Source organism: Rattus rattus, chromosome 3 (assembly GCF_011064425.1).
Source record: "Rattus rattus isolate New Zealand chromosome 3, Rrattus_CSIRO_v1, whole genome shotgun sequence".
Classification (NCBI taxonomy): Eukaryota; Metazoa; Chordata; class Mammalia; order Rodentia; family Muridae; genus Rattus; species Rattus rattus.
Genome location: NC_046156.1, coordinates 187,529,132 through 187,550,019, shown reverse-complemented (window position 1 = coordinate 187,550,019; position 20,888 = coordinate 187,529,132). Strand labels below are relative to the sequence as shown.

Genomic DNA, 20,888 nt, shown 5'->3' with positions numbered 1-20,888 from the left:
CATGTTCAACTTTCTGTATTGGTCCTGCGAATCCTCCTGTTTGCAGAGCGTGGGTCACACCCAGGACCCTATGTAACTTTTTAGTGAAAACATTAACAAAAGCATTTTGATTTGCTCTATGTCTGAATTCACATTTGAATAGTAAATTAGCCATGTTTTTCCTCACACCTCTCATTCGAGGTAGTTAATACTAGTCTAGTCTTGGATGGTCTGCTAATCCTATGCTTTCTGCAGGACTGAAAAATTTAAAGGTCACAAAAAATAATAATAATAATCGGTCTTGGTGTTGCTCCATCTGAGGCTACAGCATATCTACAGGAAGCTCACGAAGGCATACCAGTCAGTGGCTAGTGATTAGTGATCCTTAACTGATCAAAACCCTGATGCTGAGATGACCTATAAAGCCTGTAACAGTTCACCCAGAACTACAAGTTCTGTGAAGTGACCATTGTCTTTTAAATACCACAAAGCAGAGAAGTCTTCAATATTATTCATTTTTAGAAAGCATTTCTAAGCTATCATAGTACTCGGTCTATTGATTTCTGAAAATCACACATTCATTAATTACTATCTAATCAAGTATCATTTTGTAATTTACTGATCATAACTCTTAAAACTCAAATTCTAGTACAGAATAGAAAAAAACTGTCTCCACAGTCAAAACAAACTCCTTCTTTTATATTTGCCTTGAGTCCGCAAAAACTGCCCAACTTAAGGTTATTCATTAATTTGTAATCTTAGCTCCCTGAACCGGGAGATAAATTATATTTTTCTTTGTTACGCTTCAAGAATTTTTAGTGCTTATTCTTATTCTAGTTGCTCAGTTGTTACTCTCTAGCTTGTTTTATCTTACTGGATACAGTTACATATTTTAAAAAAGAGAGGAAAGAGAAGTTCACCTTAAAACTATTAAGCTGAACAGAAGGTATTTAACTCAGTAACAGAAGCCATGACTAACATCTGTGAGGTCTCAATTTCAGTTCCCAGCTCTTGGGGGGAAAAAATCAATCGAAATTTCTTTTGAAAGTATATTTTAATTTAAAAATCTCATTTAATGACCTAATAAGTGAGTCATTTTGTGTTTCCAATCTATAAAGTGTCTGCTTATGTCATCGCCCATAAGTGGAAACACAGCTAGCCAGTAACAGCTGTGAAACCGTGATGCCTGGGAAAAATTCAGACTTTGTTGTTGTTGTTGTTGTTGTTGTTGTTGTTGTTGTTGTTGCTGCTGCTGCTGCTGCTGATGCACAACATGCCACATTGGCCTAGGAATAGAGCAGAAATAGAATGTACTAAAAACAGACAAAAAATGTCAAATGAGTTTATTAGAGTGGAAATTATAGTGCTACATTATTTCTGTCTTTCACAAATGCTACATTCTAAGGCAACCTGCTTGCTTGCATGGCATAAGAAGTGGTGCTGGTTTGGAAATAGTTAATGACTGTCATGTCATCCCTACCATAAAAGAAAGAGGGCAGATACCCATAACTTAAGTGGGCTTCTTCTCCCTGTAAGTGTGAGGATGGACAAACACTGGCCCTTAGAGTTCATTCTCAAGAGGATAAAATTAATTTGGGGGAGGGGGGAAGTAGAATGAGAGGCACAAATCTCAGCCATATGGTCAGGCTTCTTCAAATGTGTTTGTCTTCCAGCAGTATTTCACTTCTGAGTGCCTTCACTCCACTCTTCAGCACAGGGTCAGGAACCATATCTGCCTAACAGTACCACTGAGTGGATTAAGTGAGATTATCCTGTGAAGCTCTTAGAAGATGAGCAGGAATATCACTAATACACCTAGATCTTGAATAATAACACTTAAGTATATACTGTAACAACCCAGTTTGAATTACTGTGTGATACCTGATTTGAAGCATTGAGAGCTCATTAAGAACAATTGAAGCTGAAAGGGTTTTGGGAAGGATCACAAATGACCTTAGGAGAGAGATCCAGTCCCTTCTAAACAAAGGTGCTGCAAGGACATTGCTCGATCACAGGGAGTCCCAGTAACTTTCCTCAAGTCCCTTTGTGCTATATGGTGCCATCTTTCTGCATGCAAAATTCAAATTGCTTTAAAGAAAATCCCCTAGTTCTTCCTCCTCCCAGGAATGAATTCTTGACCTGGGACCATCAATTCATCAAATCTTAGCAGTTCTCGAACTAATTTATATATATATATATATATATATATATATATATATATATATATATAATTTATAAGAAATGAATCCACTTTACCCCAGTAGTGTTTTTCTGTAAGGACAAGAATTCACTAGGGAAACCCTAAGTGAAGATAAATAGTATGTTAAGTGTTGCCAGTATTCCTTTTAATATGAAGCAATTGCATAATGGCCTTCTTAAACACCCAAGTTAAAAGAGATACATTAACGTTGCGCACATTACCACGGAGAAGCCCATTCTCCGATTTCAGACAAGTACCATTCAAGAGCCAACCTACTATTCCAAGAGTTTACTATTTTATTCTTGCTCCAAAATGGCATCAACGGCGATGGGGTGCTTTCGGGGGATTATTGAACAGAATTTCTGCAACAAAGGGGCAGGCTCCTGGAAATGAAAAGGGAGCTCTCCTCCCAGCTACACACCCCCTAATCAAACAAGCAGCTTTATGACATGCGCAAACAGAGTAGAAGTCTAAGTGACTTCTGCAGAACTAGCTTCCCCAGGATTTCCTGTCCAAAAACCATAGTGTGGAAATCTGCACTTAACTGGTTACAAATCATCTAGTAAGCAAGGCTTCTCCACCCCCACATTTTTGTTTAAAAAAAAAAACCGAACATACCTATCATTTGAAACATTCTCTCTGGACTTCTTTTGTTCCCTTTCTTTCCGTTGAATAGGTGGAAAATTAAACAAACAAACAGAAAAGCCTTCCCCCATTGTAATATCTATTTGTTCAGTGTGTCATTTCCCAGTGAGGTTATTTGCAGGTTTCCTTAGCCTTTTTCCCTCCTCCTGCTTGGTAATTACTTACTGAAAGAAATCTGCTCCTTCAGGGCAAGCTCTTCCTTTTAACCCCTTTAGCTCACTCTTCCTTGGAGGCGAGCAGAGTGCGCTGCTCTGCAGTGTCTGGGAACCCACCTAGAGGGCCCCCTTGACGCCAGCACATCCCCTGTCAGGCAGCAGTCTGCAGCTGAGCAAGCTGCTGCAGAGTTAATGTACAGTACCAGGGAGCCTGCAAGTGTCCAGCTCAGAGCTGGGGCGGCACAGCCCAGGGCAGACAAGGCGGCTGCGAGGATTCCAAAGGTTCTGCCGGAAATTCAGTGTGGGGGGGACTCCAGCTGGAGCCTGTTGCCACTGTGTTTTAAAAGCATGCAAGGTCTGTATAGCTTGGGCATGAGAATCTTGCGGATGTCAGAGCACCAGAGTAAATGACATCTATCTGGGAACTGAATTGGGGGTAAAGAGAACAGGGAGAAAAGAAAGCCAGCCGAGTAAGAAATTCTTAGACAACGTCTGCCTTTGCAGCTGTGAAATTCATTTTCTTTCCAAGGCAAAATATTAAAAGCTCACACAGGGTTTTGATGACAACAAATTAGAGGGGATTCTGCAGTGAGAGAATCGATAGCTTAGTCATTTTACTTAAAGAGAGCAGACAGCCTTATTGTGGGGTTAGGCGGCAGATGAATTTCATCACCACAGCGCCTTCTGAAGTCATGATGGGAGCCAGCACCAATCCTGTCCTGCAAAGCAGAAATTACTCCTTGCCTTCCTACTTCAGCATTGGAAACCGGCGATTCTGAGATCGGGAGAAGAAGTTCCCTTGCGCTATTTACATGGTCTCTAGTCCCTCTGCCCAGGTCTTTGTCGGACACGTCTCAGACTCAGACAGTAGCCCTGCGTTAAAGTGACACAAGAATATGTTCCTAAGAAAGAAGAAAAAGCAGTATTCTTCCCTAAAGGACAGCATGGCACAGCAACCTGAAGTTTTCCATTTCCCTCCTAACACTTCTTTAACAAGGATAACAAGAAACTGTCTTTTGACTCCTTTTTGTCCACATTCCTTAGTCCCTTCTTTGAGGATGCATTAATTCATACTCAAGACAGTTGGAGCTCACCAGGACAATACTTGCCACCATTAGGAGTAGACATTGGACTGGTTATATTAGTGTGTTCACTGGTGGGAGTTACATGGATGGACTCATACCTGCAGGACTCTGTGATGTTCCTTGCTTTCTCCAAACCCTGGAAGGGCTTTTGTTTTTGTTTTTTGTGGGGTTTTTTTTTGAGGGGGATGAATTTTTGGGGGGGTGAAATTCATTATTTGTTGCAATAATTATCCATGATCAATGCTCAAACCAGAGTGTTGGGATTCATCTGTGAAAATCACTACATGCAACATAGGAGACGAGGAAAATATTAATGACGGAAGAGCTGCAAACATGATGCATGTGAATACCTTCCCTTTCAGAAGGCATTCCTGGATATGGTAAGTAATCAATACCTTTCTGTCTGAGAACCCGGAATTCTGAAATCCCGTGACAGCAGGCAGAGGAAGGTATGCCTTGAGCGCTCAGTACAAAACCAACAAGACCATTTGAGAAAGTAACGATTATGCAATTAAAATTTTCTGGTTGATACAAAGCATCCCAAATAAGAAAGCATGAGAATGTTCACAATAGCTAATATTTCACAGTCAAAAATATAGAAAATAACAACCTATCTAGTAAGGAACAGAAATGGTAGGACTGGATTGTCTATTTGTTGTTGTTGTTGTTATTATTATTATTATTGTTGTTTGAAAATGCTCTAGGAAAGGGCATACTTGGATTTCTGATATCAAACATCAATTGGCCTGAGTTTCCATAGAAGGTTAAGGGAAACTTTGAATACTGACTCAATATTTTTTTTAAAAAAAAAAATCATAATATCTGACTCGCTCACGTTTAAGAATGCTTTAGCTATTCTAGGATAGCCCTTCTGGGCTGAACCAATAGAATTCTGATTGAATTCTCGCACATGAATCATGGAGTGCACTAACTTTACAGAACTTGCTTAGTCCTTGAATGTTTGGCCAGGTATTAAGGTTCAGTTCGGTGATTCGGTGTGTGGAGGTCTCAGGACATGTGCCATCATGCTCCATTTCTGGTTGGCACCTGTGACTGAGTGTGTAAGAGCTAATTGCAGGGGGCCATGACAAGGACAAAGGTGCTCATTCTGAAAGTTGCTTGTTTTTATTATACCTACAAGGGGGCGTGGATTCAATTCCTCACAGCAGAAACTTTTGTGATTTATAATAAAGGCACACTACAAAGCCTTTTGTCTCCCGACCTGCATGTGTGGTGGTGCCTCTACTGGGCCTGATTCTCAAAGTCTAGTTCCCATGTAAACATTTTGACCAGACTCGAGATAAGGAATAGATATATAAGCACAGATTTCTGAGGGACTCATAGCTGCTTTTGTGACCAACCAAAGTCTCACAGTCTGAGACACCAGTAAAATCACCTCCTAGGTTGTTACAGAGCTTCTGTTTTCTAGCTAAAAATCACTTGTAGTGAATGTGGGGTAGGGGACCCCTCTGTCACTCCTGACAGGTGCCTTGTTTTGTCACAACTCTAGAGTCACCCCAAATCGGGTCTGTGGCATATCTCCCTTCTCTGATGACCACAGCCTCTGTTCTCAAGCTCTGATGTCCCTGAGAGAGTCAGGAGAGCAAGTCTGTAGGCCTCAGGGGCCCCCTTCCAACTGCATCACCAGAGTTCTGGACTCAGGAGGGCTTTGGTGCCAGCGTCTTGCGTCCCTTGTTGGTGAGGGTCAGAAGTTAGCATAAGGATCTAGTTGTTCTTACAGAAAATACACATCAGGACCCCTTAATCCTTAGAATAAAAGGTCCTGGAAGTAGTCTTTGCTACATAGTAGGTATCTGTCCATTTTCCTTCTATTGTTATAGTTCTATGGTTTAGGCCATACCTCTTAACCTCTGCTTTATTTAAAGCAAAGGTTGTTTTCCCTTTAAAGGATTAACACTCTCATTTCCAAAGAGTGTACTTTGCTACAGAACAACAGCTTCTGTTTTAGCTAGCTCTATTGTTTGAGTCCATTTGTTTATGTTGCAATGGCTAGGGTGTCTGTACGCTCTGAACACATAACCTCACCTCCACCTCTGACTGAAAAAGAAATGAGCTGTTCACTCTGTAGTTGGGGGAGAAAATGCAAATTTGCTTATTCATGCTTCTGTCATTTCTGTGGGGAAAAAAATGCGTTCAAAAGAGGTATAGAGAAGTTGGGAGTTCTGAATGGCTTCTTTTGTGCCTGGAGCTCGGTAACCCTTCATCCATTTCACCTCACGCCGTGCCAATTTGTTATTGTTGTGAACAAACTGAGTCAGTGTGGGTACCATGCTCTCTATCACTATTTCCCCTGGGCTCCTTAAAAGGCTTCGTTATTGAGACATTTAACTCAAAGGAGGAAGGTGGTGGTTTTTTTCCAGGTGACCCATTTAATGTTGTGCTTGATTCGCAACTTCCCCGATTGTTGTTGCTTTTCTTAGAGATTACCGTCCTTTCCAGCACTGCAGTAAACAAGTCTTGGTGTTAGACAGAAATCCTTCCTTCCCTTTGCCCACAAGTCCCTCTTGGGTCAGTTTCCAGACTCTTCAGTCATCTTGGTTTTTGTTTTGCTTTTTTTTTTTTTGAAAGAAAGAAAGAAAGAAAGAAAGAAAGAAAGAAAGAAAGAAAGAAAGAGAGAGAAAGAAAGAAAGAAAAGGTTTAGAACGACACTGTCTTTCCTCATCTTTATGTGCTGCTATGTTTCTTTGTAGAAGAATAGATCAGAAGATGACACAGGCAAGTGGCTGTGAACACTAAGCGTTTGAAAGGAGACGTGAGCTTTGATTTCAGAAACCCTAGCTCTGGTCTAGAACAGCACTAAGCCCTTTGAATAGGCAGGGTAGAGAGAGAGAGACATGGTTGAGCCTCCTTCTCTTCTATTTTATGAGAAGCCAGGAAGAAACTGATGTGTAACAGGTCTAGAGAAGTCTTCTGAAGTTTTTTGGACTCACTATCCAAAGAGAAAGTCTCACCGTCCTATCCTTAGCATGTTGACTATTGTGCAGTCCTATGACGGACTCGTCATTTCTTGGTTACAAGTTAAAAGTTAATAAGTGGTTCGAGTAGTTGGCTTAATAGAACACTACCCCTCAGGTACTAGCAGAGTGGTCTGAGGAATGTGTCTGTCTTGTTTGAAGCTACAGTAGAAATATTTGCTGGACGATTTTACTGCAAAGGCATCTTTCCATTACACATTTAAGCCTTTTTACTGCCAAACAAAGAAAAGGGTTCTCCTGACTGAAGAAACAAGCACTATATACCTCCAGGTTTTCTTCCATCAATGATGAGATTAGAACAGCAGCCTAGTAGTTCAGAAATGGGTCTTCCATGGTGGAGAAGGAAAATGCAGGTCAGCTTTCTAGGAATTTAAATTCTATCCAGCAGCAATTAAGAGGACTCCTAAGAAGCTTCATGATACTGTGATGTTGAATTCCATGAGAGGTTCTATCAAGAAGGATACAATACTAACATGGAGTTGTAGTTTTACACACACATACATCACACTTTGCATAATATGATTTGTAAAAAATGCTGTAAGATGTTATAAATCTGTACAAGACGCATACAGTTGGGTTGAATGCAATGAAGACGGGTAGTTTCAAAGTTTGGGAGGTCATTCTATTGGAATTTCTTCGTATTCCTTTTCGAATGGGCTCAACTGACTTGAGGAACGGGGACTCATAGTAATCAACAAACTTTGCTGAGGAAGGTAATTATGGATGGTGATTAATTATTTACTTATTTTGTTTTCTAAGGACCAGTTGCTTAAATGCTTTATAGTGAACTGTTGTGGTGATGCTGAAGCTCATCTCCCTCAAGAGGTGAAATGGGGTGATTATAACCCCTTAAATCAGTATCGAGCCTGCTTCCCTCTAAGGCTCCTGTAATTCTTTTGTTGGGCAATAGGCTCCCAAGTATCAGCTCCTAAAAGCTGCAATCTAGCAGACAGAGTTGAGTTTTAACTCTACAGTCCAAAGATTCGAAATGATCTCGTTCATTTTGTTTTGTTTTGATTGCTACATTTTCTTAGAGTGGGGAAAAGCATAAATGAGCACGTAATAGTATAATCTTCATATGTTCAAGACGACACAGTATTTTAAGCAATCAATCCAATGAATGAACATTTGGAGAAAGACGAATGGCTTGCTGTATAACAAAGGGAAATTATTTCTCTCTGGCTACTTTTTGTCTGAACTTTCAAATTGAAACTACAGAAACAAAACCTGGAAGTAGAGTGTGCAGCGTTCCTGTTTTGAACAGTATATGGTAATGATGTACGCACAGATCGTATTACATCTTGTATAGAATAACGGTATCCTGCTCGGTTTGGTAAGCAAAATTCAGGCTGTATCTGCGCACTTTGCACGTCAGCTGGCCTCCTTACACTACTTTCTCTTCCTCTTCGCAACAGCTCTTCTCAGAACAACACATTCAAAGCTTGGGTCTAGATCCTGGTAGGACCAAAAGTTTTTTTGTGAACACTGGATAGTAACTTAAGGCTGATAATTCTGGGAGTTCTTGTTCATCACTCGAGCACAGTGGTGAATTCAGGTCATTGGAAAGCAGAAGGTCAGGCTTAGATTAAGGTTGTTTTTAATTAGATGAACTTTTGATCTTATTAAACATACTTTATTTGCCTCTTGGCTTTCTATTTTAGTGTCTTTTATTGTCCCCAGCTATGTGATTCCCGAATTCTAAATGATATCTTAGAACTAATAAGTGGAAATAAAATTTGGTTGCAAGTATTATGATTGAGAAGGAAATTTGCAACTGGAAATCCTAGCGTGTGCCCATGGTGTATGCAAATTAAACTTTAGTTGTTTTAGTCTTTCTTAGGTTGCTAAAATTATGCATTTTTAACTACTGACTGTGGGGGGTGGGAAAGAAGAAGAAAGAAAATAGGAGAAACAAAACAGAAGAGAGAAAAGCTAAGAATGTGGACTTTCTCATGTCTGTCACTGCTTCACTACCTACCTTGCTCTTTTACCTTTGACTATTGAATGACTGTGTTGATGCTCATGTCTTCAGCTGAGAGAAAATGACTTCAACTGGGGTTGGGGGTATGGGGGAAGGAATGTAGTTCAGAATGCTAAAACAAAAGAATAATGAATAGGAAAGTAACAACCACTTTCTCATTTGCCATAAATTTAAATTTCCTTTTTTTTAACCGCTTACTCACTTTCTTTCTTTAATCCTATCACACAAAATTTGACTGTATTTCTCACTTTATTCCAATCTTTTAGGCAATAGTTCAAAAATCTCTCTAAGCCATAAGTTAACTAGGGTCTGTTGAAAATCTCTCGGTGGGCTATTAGACTGTATTTCCCGTCGTTTGAGAATTATCACCCTATAAACACGGCAAAGGCAACAGGTTTAGGGATAGTGTCTTATAAAAATTTGTATTGCATATATACACGAATATATGTATATCTGTCTCTGTCTCTGTCTCTCTGTCTCTGTCTCTATCTCTGTCTCTCTCTCTCCCTCCCCCCCCGTGTGTGTGTGTGTGTGTGTGTGTGTGCGCACATATATTATGTTTGAAGGATGGATAACCTGGATTATACATACGGGCTGTGTAAGGCATGACAACTCCCAAGTATGTATCAGAGGACAACACTGTCTGAGCTCTCAAGGCCATGCCCTGTGATTTCGTTGGGCAACATCATTTGGAATCAACAGCGAACTTTATTTTGAATTTGTATGTATGGTATAGTTGTGTCTTTGTGGTGGTTGTGGGGAGTAAATACTCAAGTGTTGCACACATGGAGAACCTCTCTTACCTAGGTTTTCAATATCACTCTATTTTATGTATTGAGATATGATCTCTCCCTGAACATAGAACTTGCTGTTTCAGCTAGGCCAGCTAACAAGTGAGCTGTCTGTCTTTCTAGTCCCCAACCAGTACTAAAGTTACAGATATAAACCATCATGCCTGGCTTTTACGTGGGTACCAGGAATTCTCAACTCTGGTCTTTCTGTGTGGACAGCAAGTCCTTGATCCATTGAGCTATCTCATTAACCAATGGTGGCCTTCCATTTTTGCTTTCTTGACTCACTCTTTACAGAATGGAATGCTCAAGAGGCTAAGGGACTTTCTCAAATGCCACACTTTCTCAAGGTGACATTCTGCTGACATAATGAAGCTGGCCTACACTACTAGGTTTGGCCCGATTTCAAAGCCCAATCTCCCTTTAACCAACCATATTGTTTTTTGCAAAACGTGCCTCCACAATCTGTCCGTGGGCCTTCTAGAAAACAGATTAACAAAATACCAGGAAAAATCATTAGCAAGTTGCATAAGTATGCCAGACACCTGAGAATGTGAAAGGCCTTTCCTTGAAAAAGCATTCGTTAGTGTTGGCACTATGGCCTGTACTTCCTCTACATCAGCAACTTTCTCTGTTTTCTCAGAATGAATAATGTCTACAAGGAATTTGCCATGAACTGTGTTTCTGAACCATTCTTGCCCACAGGGTCCTTTGTGGATTAGTGGAAGGTGGCTCTCTAGGCAGATGTGTTAGGATAGTTGCCACACTTTGGGCTGATGAAGAAGAACTACGACTGCAGGAGTGCTAAATGGTCAGTGTACCTGTGCAAAGTGGAATGTGCTCTCCCTCTGGACACACAAGCAGTCAGCAGAGCATGGAAGGTCTGCTCCACTTACCATATATTTGGGGGGTGCTATTTGGCCATGTCCAAATTAGCTGCAGAACTGTATTATAAGCTCTACTTGGTGACTGTCAGATGAAATATTTCTGACCATGTTTTGCTGATCATATAAGTTTGGGCATTTGCTGCCAACATCGCTGCCCTTCAAAGCGATTAACCAACTATGGGATTTAAAATTTTTATTCTGTCCAAGGGAAAGAGCATTAGCACGATCTGAACTGATATCTGATACTGGAGAAGGTCATTTGTAGTGAATTATATTGGAACAGATGGAACATAGTGATCCTTTTCTTTTTTTTTTTCTTTTTTTGGTTATTATATTATTTACATTTCAAATGTTATTCCCCTTCCTTGTTTCCCCTCCACAAACCACTATCCCAAGCCCTTCCCTCCTGCTTCTATGAGGGTGCTCCCCCACCCATCCACTCCTGCCTCACTGCCTTAGCATTTCCCTTCATTGGGGCATTTAGCCTCCACAGGACCAAGGGCCAATTGATGCCAGATAAGGCAGTTTTCTGCCATATATGCATTGGGAGACATGGGTCCCTCTCTGTGTTCTCTTTGGTTGGTGGGGTTAGTCCCTGGGAGCTCTGGGGGATCTGGTTGGTTGGTATTGTTCTTCTTCCTATGGGTTTAGAAGGAACTGAAGGGGTTTAGAAGGAACATACTGATTATTCTAAGCATAGAGTATTCCCAAATAAACACCTTAAGAGTCCTATCTTGGATATAGTCATAGATTTGTAAGACGACTATAGAAACATATAATTATAGTACAGTACAAGGCAGATAACTCAGAGATATGCAATGCATCATGAAATACAAAGGAAGATTCAACTTAATTGCCTTGACCCAAATACCCTAAAGAAGTACCAGAACAAAAGACAATATATATAAATACCCTGAAAGGTTTAAGAATTGCAAGAAAACATCTGGGAGAGTAAGGGAAAGATTTATTTTCAATCAATCAGTCAGTCAATCAGTCAAACCTTACAACTAGATAAAATGACTTCTTTGACAGTTTTGAACAGACAGTGTGAAAGGGGAAGTAGAGGGCAAGAAAGGGAGGGTAGAAGGGAGGAAAAGCCAGTTGCTAATGCAGAGTCACTCCCAAAGGAAGAATCCTGGTGTAGATCCGGAAACCTAGTAAGGAGCACACTGCCTCTAAGAGAGGAAGGAGGCTCAGGAGGACAGATGTAGATAATGTATGAATTACATTGATGAGAGTCTTGGGATCTGTAGGGAATTTGGTCTAGTTATTTCTGTTCCCTATGAGATAATGTAATTCAAAGGAAAAAAATCACATCTCAGCAGGGAATATGGCTTAGTTAGGCAAACAGGGTGCTTAGTTAGGCCATGAAACATGTTCAAGGGTGTCAAACAAATTGAATATAGGACACAGATGCTGAAAGGAGATATCAAGGCATTAAAAGGTGTTCTTGTCTCCTTTTAAACTTACTGACTCACAGTATGACATCAGGGGATGGCACAGAGGTCCGATGGACCTGTTGCAGTTCCTAATTACTAAATCACAGATTGTTTTATGATTAAATTAAGTTGCTTTTATGATATTTTCCTATCAAAGAATGGTGTGGGGAATTCCAAAGCTTGTAAAGTGTCTCCTGCTGCTGTCTGTCTGGTATTGGTAGAAAGTGTCTCATGAATATACTCATTAGAGTGCAGTGCCAGGTTTGAGACCTGGTTTTGGAAAAGTGAGGTCCCTCATGCTGCCTGAAAATAACTCTCCTGTGACAAACAGAATCTGTAAGATGCTTGCTTCGACTTTCGTCTTCAAACAATAAAATATGTAGTGGGAAGAGACTTAAAAAAATCAAATAAAAAGGTTCAGCTCCGCTCATTTTTAATAGGAAATTTTCTGTGGTTTTTGTTCAAATGTCACGATTCCATATATATCACCTGATTTTAAGAAGATTCTTCAAAACCCTATGAAGTTTATTTGAAAGTATCACAGTTCTCTGGGAAGCTCACTCACTGAAAATAACAAAGCACACTGACTGATGTCATCTGGTCTAACACGGTTTAAATATTATTAATGTAAGTTCTCCTTTCTATAATGCTTTAGAGAAATGACAAATATTAGATATTAATAGATATTATTTAATGGTTTTATGATATTATAGCCCATGATCATAATTCTAACACCCCCTTTAGTTGTCCTTCCTACCTTTATTCCTTCTACCTTCCTTCCTTCCTTCCTTCCTTCCTTCCTTCCTTCCTTCCTTCCTTCCTTCCTTCCTTCCTTCCTTCCTTCCTTCCTTCCTTTCTGACACTGGGTTGGATCCCAGAGTCTTATACTAGGCAATTGCAAATGATATTTGTGCTGTGCTCTATCTACAGATATCCCTTAATAGTATTGAATATTGAGAGTCACCATTACTCTTTCAGGGGGTGTTCTGTGATATTTTAGCCATGGTTTCAGAACTTACTATAATGTACTGAGTGGTCTTAATCACTTATAAGGAAACTTCATGTTTTTCTCTTCTTTGAGTTTCTACATTTTTATTTTCTAAATCTGAAAGTGAAGAGGTTGATTATTATGAACCCGGAAAGAATCAATGGTCCCATACCTTAGATACATGTAGTCATTTCCCTCTTCTTAAGGTATAACTGTTTTGCTATTCAAGGTAAACAGAGAAGTGTTACATTGACCAGAAAATTAATTGAGGCTTGAGTTCTGATTGTTTTCTTTTAAAAATTACACATATTTATTTATTATATAGAAACATATGCATATCGTCAGTCACATGTGGAGGTCAGAGGACATCTTGAAGGATTTGGTGTACAAGTAATTTTTACTTCCCAGATGTAATTGTCCTCTCAGAGGCTTAGTGCTGAATAAGCTCACTTGTTCTTGCTCACGTCCATCTCCAAGCTGACTGATTCAGCCCCGCTCCTCTTGGCTTCTCACTTAATTGCTCTGCCCGGCCCTCATACTAACTTTGACAATGTGTTCTAATCTTCTGGGTCCTTCTCATTCTCTGGCTCATTCTGTCTTCACCTGCAACCTATCTCTATAAAAGTGTCCCAGCAACCCTGCCTCTGTCCCTGTGTGCCATCTGTCTGTTTTAGTGAGAGTTGCATATCCGGTCTCTGACTCATTCTGTCAAATCTTTCTCTGGTTCGTCATTTTGTCTGCCTCTCAATTAGACAGCTCTTTCAAACATGGTTGCTTCCTTTTAGCAACTAACCTTACTTTTATTGTTTGGGATTAAATTATTTGGGATTAAAAGACATATCTATATGCCAGCTAGATCATACTGTAATCCTGGGCATGTCTGCAGTCCAGGTAGATCATATAGACCTAGAAGGTCTTTGGATGTGATCCCTTGCCAGAGCAGTCATGTTGCTGGATTTTATTTCCTCTACAATTTGACTTGCTCTTTCTCCTATTTGGGTCCAGAGAATCAAACACAAGTTGTCAAACTCAGAGGCAAATGCCTTTATCTTCTGAGTCTTCTCACTAGTGTAGAGTTCTCATGCTTTTCTTTGTATTTAGCTTTTCCTGTAGACGGTCCCTAGCCTTGGCTGTAGATATTCTGCTTAATTCATGCTCCAAGTACCCTAACTTTAAACGACAGCCTTTTTCATCAGTAAAACAGCAAAGTTATGCCCGTAAGTGCTGACATCCACAATGACAGATAAACACATTCAGTGTAGAACTGATGCATATATATCTTACAAAGACTGCTTTAGATCGAAAGTAATTCCAGAATTGTGTCCCTAGAATTTATGGCTGTCATGATTAATCTCAGCTTCCATGAGAAAGGCCATGTGTTTGGACAGGCAAAATTTTTCTATGTTAAAAAAAAATGAGGCCTTGAGCTTAAATAATTCTCTCGCTTCTTAACTTCTAACAGTAGAGGGAATTTGTCTCAGTTTTCATATTTAGCTCTTTTTCTGAATGGTGCTTAGCCTGAGAGTCCTCCTCAAAACTGTCTTCAAAACTAATTGGCACTTATTCCTAATCACTCAGTGACTGTTCTTTCCTGTGTATGTATCTATCTACATATGTGTATATGTTTCATCCTTCTGATGAGACTAACGGCTTAAAATTAGCCTTGCAGCTCAGTTATATCTGTGCCTGCATTCATAACACTGATATTACACTTAAGTTCATTTTCATCATAACAAATGCTAGGATTCTTAACATACATGTCTGTACTGTCCAACAAAAATAAAGAAAATCTTCCTGTGTTTAATTTAGCCAAGAAAACATATTGGCTCTTCATTGTACATAATACGACACCAGGCCCTGCCACATCTGGCCTCTACCTTTCTAATATCATACAGTCTACTTGTCAATTCTATAATCTTAATTCCTTCATTTTTCTGATACCTACATTTGAGCTTTTTAATTTAAGTTTTTGAGATTATGATGCACTTATGCCATTATCTCTATCTGTCTGCATTCCCACCAGCAATGAGTAAATGCACCTGTTTAGTCCACATCTTCTCCAGCCCTTGCTACTACTTGTGCAAATATGTCTGTGAATAACTGAACCTCTCTTTTAAACAAAGCCAAAGGTAACCTAAATAAAATTGACATGGCATGTTGATAATGACATTTACATGAATGTTGTGCTGTTGAAGAAGGACTGAAGATGCTAAAGTCCAAGTGGTGACCAACTCTGTCCCCTGATCCTTCCTCTCCTTGCATAGCTAGTTCCTTGGGTGGAACTCTTTATTATCTGCACTCTCCTATTGTTCAATGGACTTTATATTAGAATATACGTCTATGCACCAATCTTCTGTCCTAGCAAATCCATGTTAACCCATTATACCCCATTCTGCTTTATTTGCTTACTCTGAATTATAAGCTGAGTCAAGCCTTCCTTCTGTTCTCTTCAAGCCTTTTGGATTTCTTATAGCATGCTTACCTTTCTACAATACTTTGTTCTTTGCATAGAAAGTCAGGCCTCATTGCAGATGATCGTGCCAACATGGTTCCAAATCTGGAAAAGTTACTTAGGTTCTTAGGTACCTCTGTGGAATGGGGGCTGAGTAATCATTATTACTTCTTGACTAGCACAAGGATGAACTGATGTAGCACACATTCTCAGCCATAGTTCTTGAGGCTATGGCAGGTGGGGGTCAATGTCATCCCTCTGAAGCATAGCATTAGCTAAGGACTTGAGTGTGGATGGCTTACTTGATGGGTTATGTTTTAGGGAACAGCAACTGGAAAGTGTTGCAACTAGGCAGGAAAGAAAAGAAAGTTAGTATGGGGTATGGTTATGGTCAGATAACTGAGATAGGCAGCCAGAATCACTGTTGTTAAGAAACCCTAGAATAAAATCTTGCTTCAAATTTGTCCCACTTGTTAGATGGATAAATCAGGACTCCTAATCTTCCTTCGTTCCTGACAGGGCCAGGCTGATTTACATGCAAGCAGGCCTTAGGTGCAGCACTGCATGTACTTCAACTAGAACATTATGAGTATGTGACTTCTGAGAGGAGATGGTCACAGCTGCAGAACCGTCACCATAATTTCCTAGGACCTACTGCATTTTGTTTCCTTTGACCTTGGATAGCTCACTTTTCTGAATTTCCATTAACACAGAAACACTGTGCCTTTCAATGTTACAATATCATCTGCCTGGTGAGGTTATCCAGTAGACACACTTGTCAAGGATAAACAAAGCATCTGTGTCTTATATACCCCTCATCCTTCTCTCAAAGACAGCTTATACCATATGCTGTAAGCACTATGAAATAGTGAGAGGCAGCAATGTGCTGGCTGGGGAAGTAGAAAACTAGGAGTGTGTTCTTGTGCTCCCATTTATAAAATCCACATCCTCTGGTGGCAACATAACTCACTAGCATTTGTTTTTCCCACATAGAAAACATGGCAGGAAATTCTGCTTCCCTATTGTACTGTCATGATAAAATGAGGCATGCTAGACAAAAGTCTGAATGAAATCTTCTCAACGAGCAGACAAGGTCAGGGAGTCTGCTAGATTTTCCAAGCTTTGTCCTATTTCCTTTGTATTGTTTGACAACCTCATACATTTATATAATGCATTTTAGTCGGTCCCCTCCATTGTGTCCTTATCTACTCCCTCATCCACTAACTCTTCTACTCCCCACTAGTGCTTCTGCTGCTCTTTCTCCTTGTGTTACCCACTGAGCTTAATAAGAGGCATTTGCCCAGGCATAGATGTAAGTGCTAATTGTCTGTGGCTACAGCACAAAAGGTTACCCACTCACCCAACAGTCTTTAAGGACCAATAAATACTACGTGTCTTAGTTACTTTCCTATTGCTATAATAAGATACCATAACGAAGGAAACTTGTAGAATAGTGTTTTTATTTGAAGCTTACAGGTTCAGAAGGTCCATAACCCTCAAAATGAGGAGCCCAGTAGATAGTCAGGTATGGTGCTAGCACAGGAATTGAGAGTTTATGTCCTGACCTACAAGCAAGAGGTGGGGGTGGGGGGAAATTGCATGGGTTTGTGAAACTTCAATGCCCACCCCTAGTGACACACCTTCTTGAGTAAGACCACGCCTACTAATCCTTCCCAAACAATTCTACCACCTGGGGACAAAATATTCAAATGCAGAATTCTATAGAGGCCATTGTTATTCAAATTCCCTTAAGGAGAGTAGAACCACCTCATGGAACCCTCCTTCATTCATGATGAAATGTTGATGGATTTAATCTTGTACAGGTCTTGTGAGGATAATCCAAGCAGCACTGAGGTCATGAGTGCTATGGCTTTGTCCTGTCTGGAAGAGGTCATTTTTCCTATGTATGTCTCTAACTTCCGCTCTTGCCTCTTTCTTTCCCCTCTTCTGTGATATTTCTTTGATCCTAATGTACCTTAGAGTTTTGTCATCATAACTATATATATATTTTTTTTAGTTTCTCATTTTGATTGTCTTACCCGTTTAGTGTTTTGAAATGTCATTAAATGTTAGCTCAAAAAAATGTTCATGTTTGGTATGGTGAAATATTGAGAAATTTTTAAAAAATTAAATTCTTTGGTGAGACTTTAAGATACAGAAAGTGTATCATACTTGTTTCATTTAAAATATCAAGTACATCTATTAGCTAAGATAATAATCGAAAATTTGAATTCCTTTCATACATCACAATGTGAATCTACTCTTCTGAAAGATTATCAATCTTATACTTACAAATTTCTTGGTGAGAGCATATCTTGAAATTCACAATATATTTAATCATCTTTAGACTATAAAGGCATGGTTTCCAGAGATTAGAGATGATAAACATTGACAAGAAGTGTCAATAGGGAAGGCAACTCTGTCCTATACCAGAAACATTTGCATTAGTTTGTGCAAGGAAACAAAACCAATCCCTTGTATTTACACCCTAATAACAAGGACTATAGAAATCAAGAATAGAAGAGTGAATTGGAAGAGGAGGTGGCCCATGTATTTTGATAAAGCAACTTTTCTGTGACCATATCATTGAAGAAAGTGACACCCTTTCTCAACACCACTAAATGCCAATAGTTTCTTTGTGAGTGGTGGAGCCTTCTGGGCCCCTTCTTTGTCTATGATAAAGTATCATGGGGCCCAATCTCATGCAATTCTTGTATAGATAACCATGGAGGCAGTGAACAATTGACTTTGCCCCTCCTTATCATATGTAAGGGAACAAACCCAGTTTTAGTCACCTAACTGAATGAAATTCAAAGGGCAGTCTGACATTGACCAGCTTATATTTTGAATTTTTGTGAAGCACATTCTCATTCAGTGAAGAAAAGTATAATAGTACAGTCATCCAAGTTTTTTGCAAAACCTCCAACGTCATTCATTTATTTCCTTGTTTATACTTTGCCTCTCTATGTGTTGTATATAATGTATATGATATATACATATATGTGTGTGTATAAAATGTATATTTGTATGTGTATTATTATCATAGTATCTGAGAATTACTAAGATGGTGGACTCATTTTAGTGTCCTTCCTCTCCCCTTTTGTCCCCATAAATTTCTATGAATATCACACTGCTACTTCAAAGCTCTTTGAAGATTATAACTAAACTGTTCATCTATAATGCAAAAAACTGAAAGCCTGTAAATCTGACTTCACTAAAGTCTTTGTTCCTAAAAGTATAATCTGAATATAATTTTTATGAAAATTTCTTACCTTTTAAGTAGTCAGTCTAGAATGAAGGGTGCAGAGTTCTCAAGTGCTCTTAGTCCTTTCATAGTCCATCAGAGTGTTATCTGTGAAGACTTGAGTCCTACACAGTCCTGGCACCAGTAAAATATGTGTGTGTGTGTGTATGTGTGTGTGTGTGTGTGTGTGTGTGTGCAAATATATTTAGAGACAGGGTCTTACTGTGTATTCCTTATTTACCTGGTATTCATTGTGTAGACCAAGCTGACCTCTCATTCACACAAAGAGGTCATGCTTCTGCCCATGTGACACTTAAGAACGCCAGAACTCAGATGAAAATGTTCTCAAATGCTCCAACCATATATTCAACTGATGCTCTAACTGTGACAATTATAACAAAAGAATAATTAGGGAGAGGGCTGTTGTTAACAAACAGAATCCTTCGTATTGATGAGGCAGGTGAAATAAATCCTTGCAGGGACTCAGGACGCAGCTCTGTTTTCATACAAACTGTTTGTGGTGGTAAAACAAAACAAACAAAAATGGAAACTTCAAAGAGCTACAAACAACAATAAGAAAGCAAAGGAGCCTGAGTGGCAGATGAAACCCTCTCCACCAAATAGCTTTACCTCTAGAAAACCCATAGCTTTCAAAGCAATAGCACATCTCCAACGGTTTAGGGGCTGTGGGCATTTGGCCTGGATCTCTCCCTAGGACCTCTTTTCACTCAACTGTGAGGGTCTCCCTAGGGTAATCGGTAGTGCATCTGCTTTCTCAACACCTTCTGTGTTCTTGGATCCCAGAGATTTTTTTCCTTTTTTAGGGTTTCATTCCCAAGAGACTAGCTTTTCAGTCCCTGATTCTTCATGCCAATTTATCACTGTTACATGCTGTAAAATCACTGAGTACCGCCTTCAGGAAGCAGACAGTACATCAGCCTTCTGTCCTGTTCCTGAACTGAAGTCCCTAGTGCTTTTCTCAGATATGCTCTACATCAACAAAAGTGCCATGTGGAGGACTTTATATATGTCACATTGAAGACTCCCTTTATTTCTTTCATTGTTTCAAATATTTTCAAACAAAAATTATTTTAAAGGGGCCAGAACTTATTTTATAGGTAGTATTTATTACATGTAGGGTGTGTCTTTCTTGGACATCTGCATGAATTAGTTTGTAAAATAACCAACACAGTTTCTCTTGTAAGCTGCTAAACACACACACACACACACACACACACACACACACACACACAATATTACTTTATCCTTTGAGAATTTATTCAAAATCTGGATTGATCTATTAGTTTGCTAAACTGCTTGATTTTTTTATTCTGAAATTTTCATCCTGATTCTGATCTACAAATTTTATAGCTGTTAATTATATTTCAGTCTAAGCCAACTAAAGATAAGTATCCTAAGATGAGTATTAGTCATTTTTTTTAATTCAAAGTACTGCCAGTACTGCTGAGTTAGCTCACATAGAAGGTCGGCTAGTGTGTATTACTTGATTTAATTATTGCTCTGTTGGACATATGTAACATCTTTGATACTCTATAACACTGTATCAGTGTCTATCGTATACTTAATTGATTGTAGACTGGAATTGATAGGCTTCAAGCAGATGGGTTGATAATAAGACTCCAATTCACTCTAAGGAAAGCCTGTGCCCACAGTGCATCATTTTTGTCCTAGGCATATTTATACAGCTTAAAAATATTTTATAGTGCTTTGTGTAGTATTCATAAGCTTAGAAAAACATTATTTGACAGCTGAATATTAGTGTGCTCTGTTAGTTTTACACAACATCCTTTTGTGTTGTGCAGACGGTAATGATTCTCATGAGACTACACCCACTTTGAAATGTCTACAAAATATCAGAAGGTTAGACTTTGTGATTAAAGACTTCTCTCTTCCTACCATTATTCTCAGTCTGATCTTACACTGTGGAACTAGAACAAAGAGTGTGTGGGGGAGGGGAGGGCAAAGAACATTCTTTTTGCTTGTTTCTTTTATGTATTTTTAGACATAGAGGAAGGTAGAGGAGAC

The 20,888-nt window shown here is 39.3% G+C and overlaps 1 protein-coding gene across 2 annotated transcripts in view; it reads left to right on the top strand.

Annotated features, from left to right (window-relative positions):
- Positions 1-20,888, top strand: part of Pde4d (phosphodiesterase 4D) — a 798,677-nt gene that overhangs the window by 303,180 nt on the left and 474,609 nt on the right. The window lies entirely within an intron of this gene.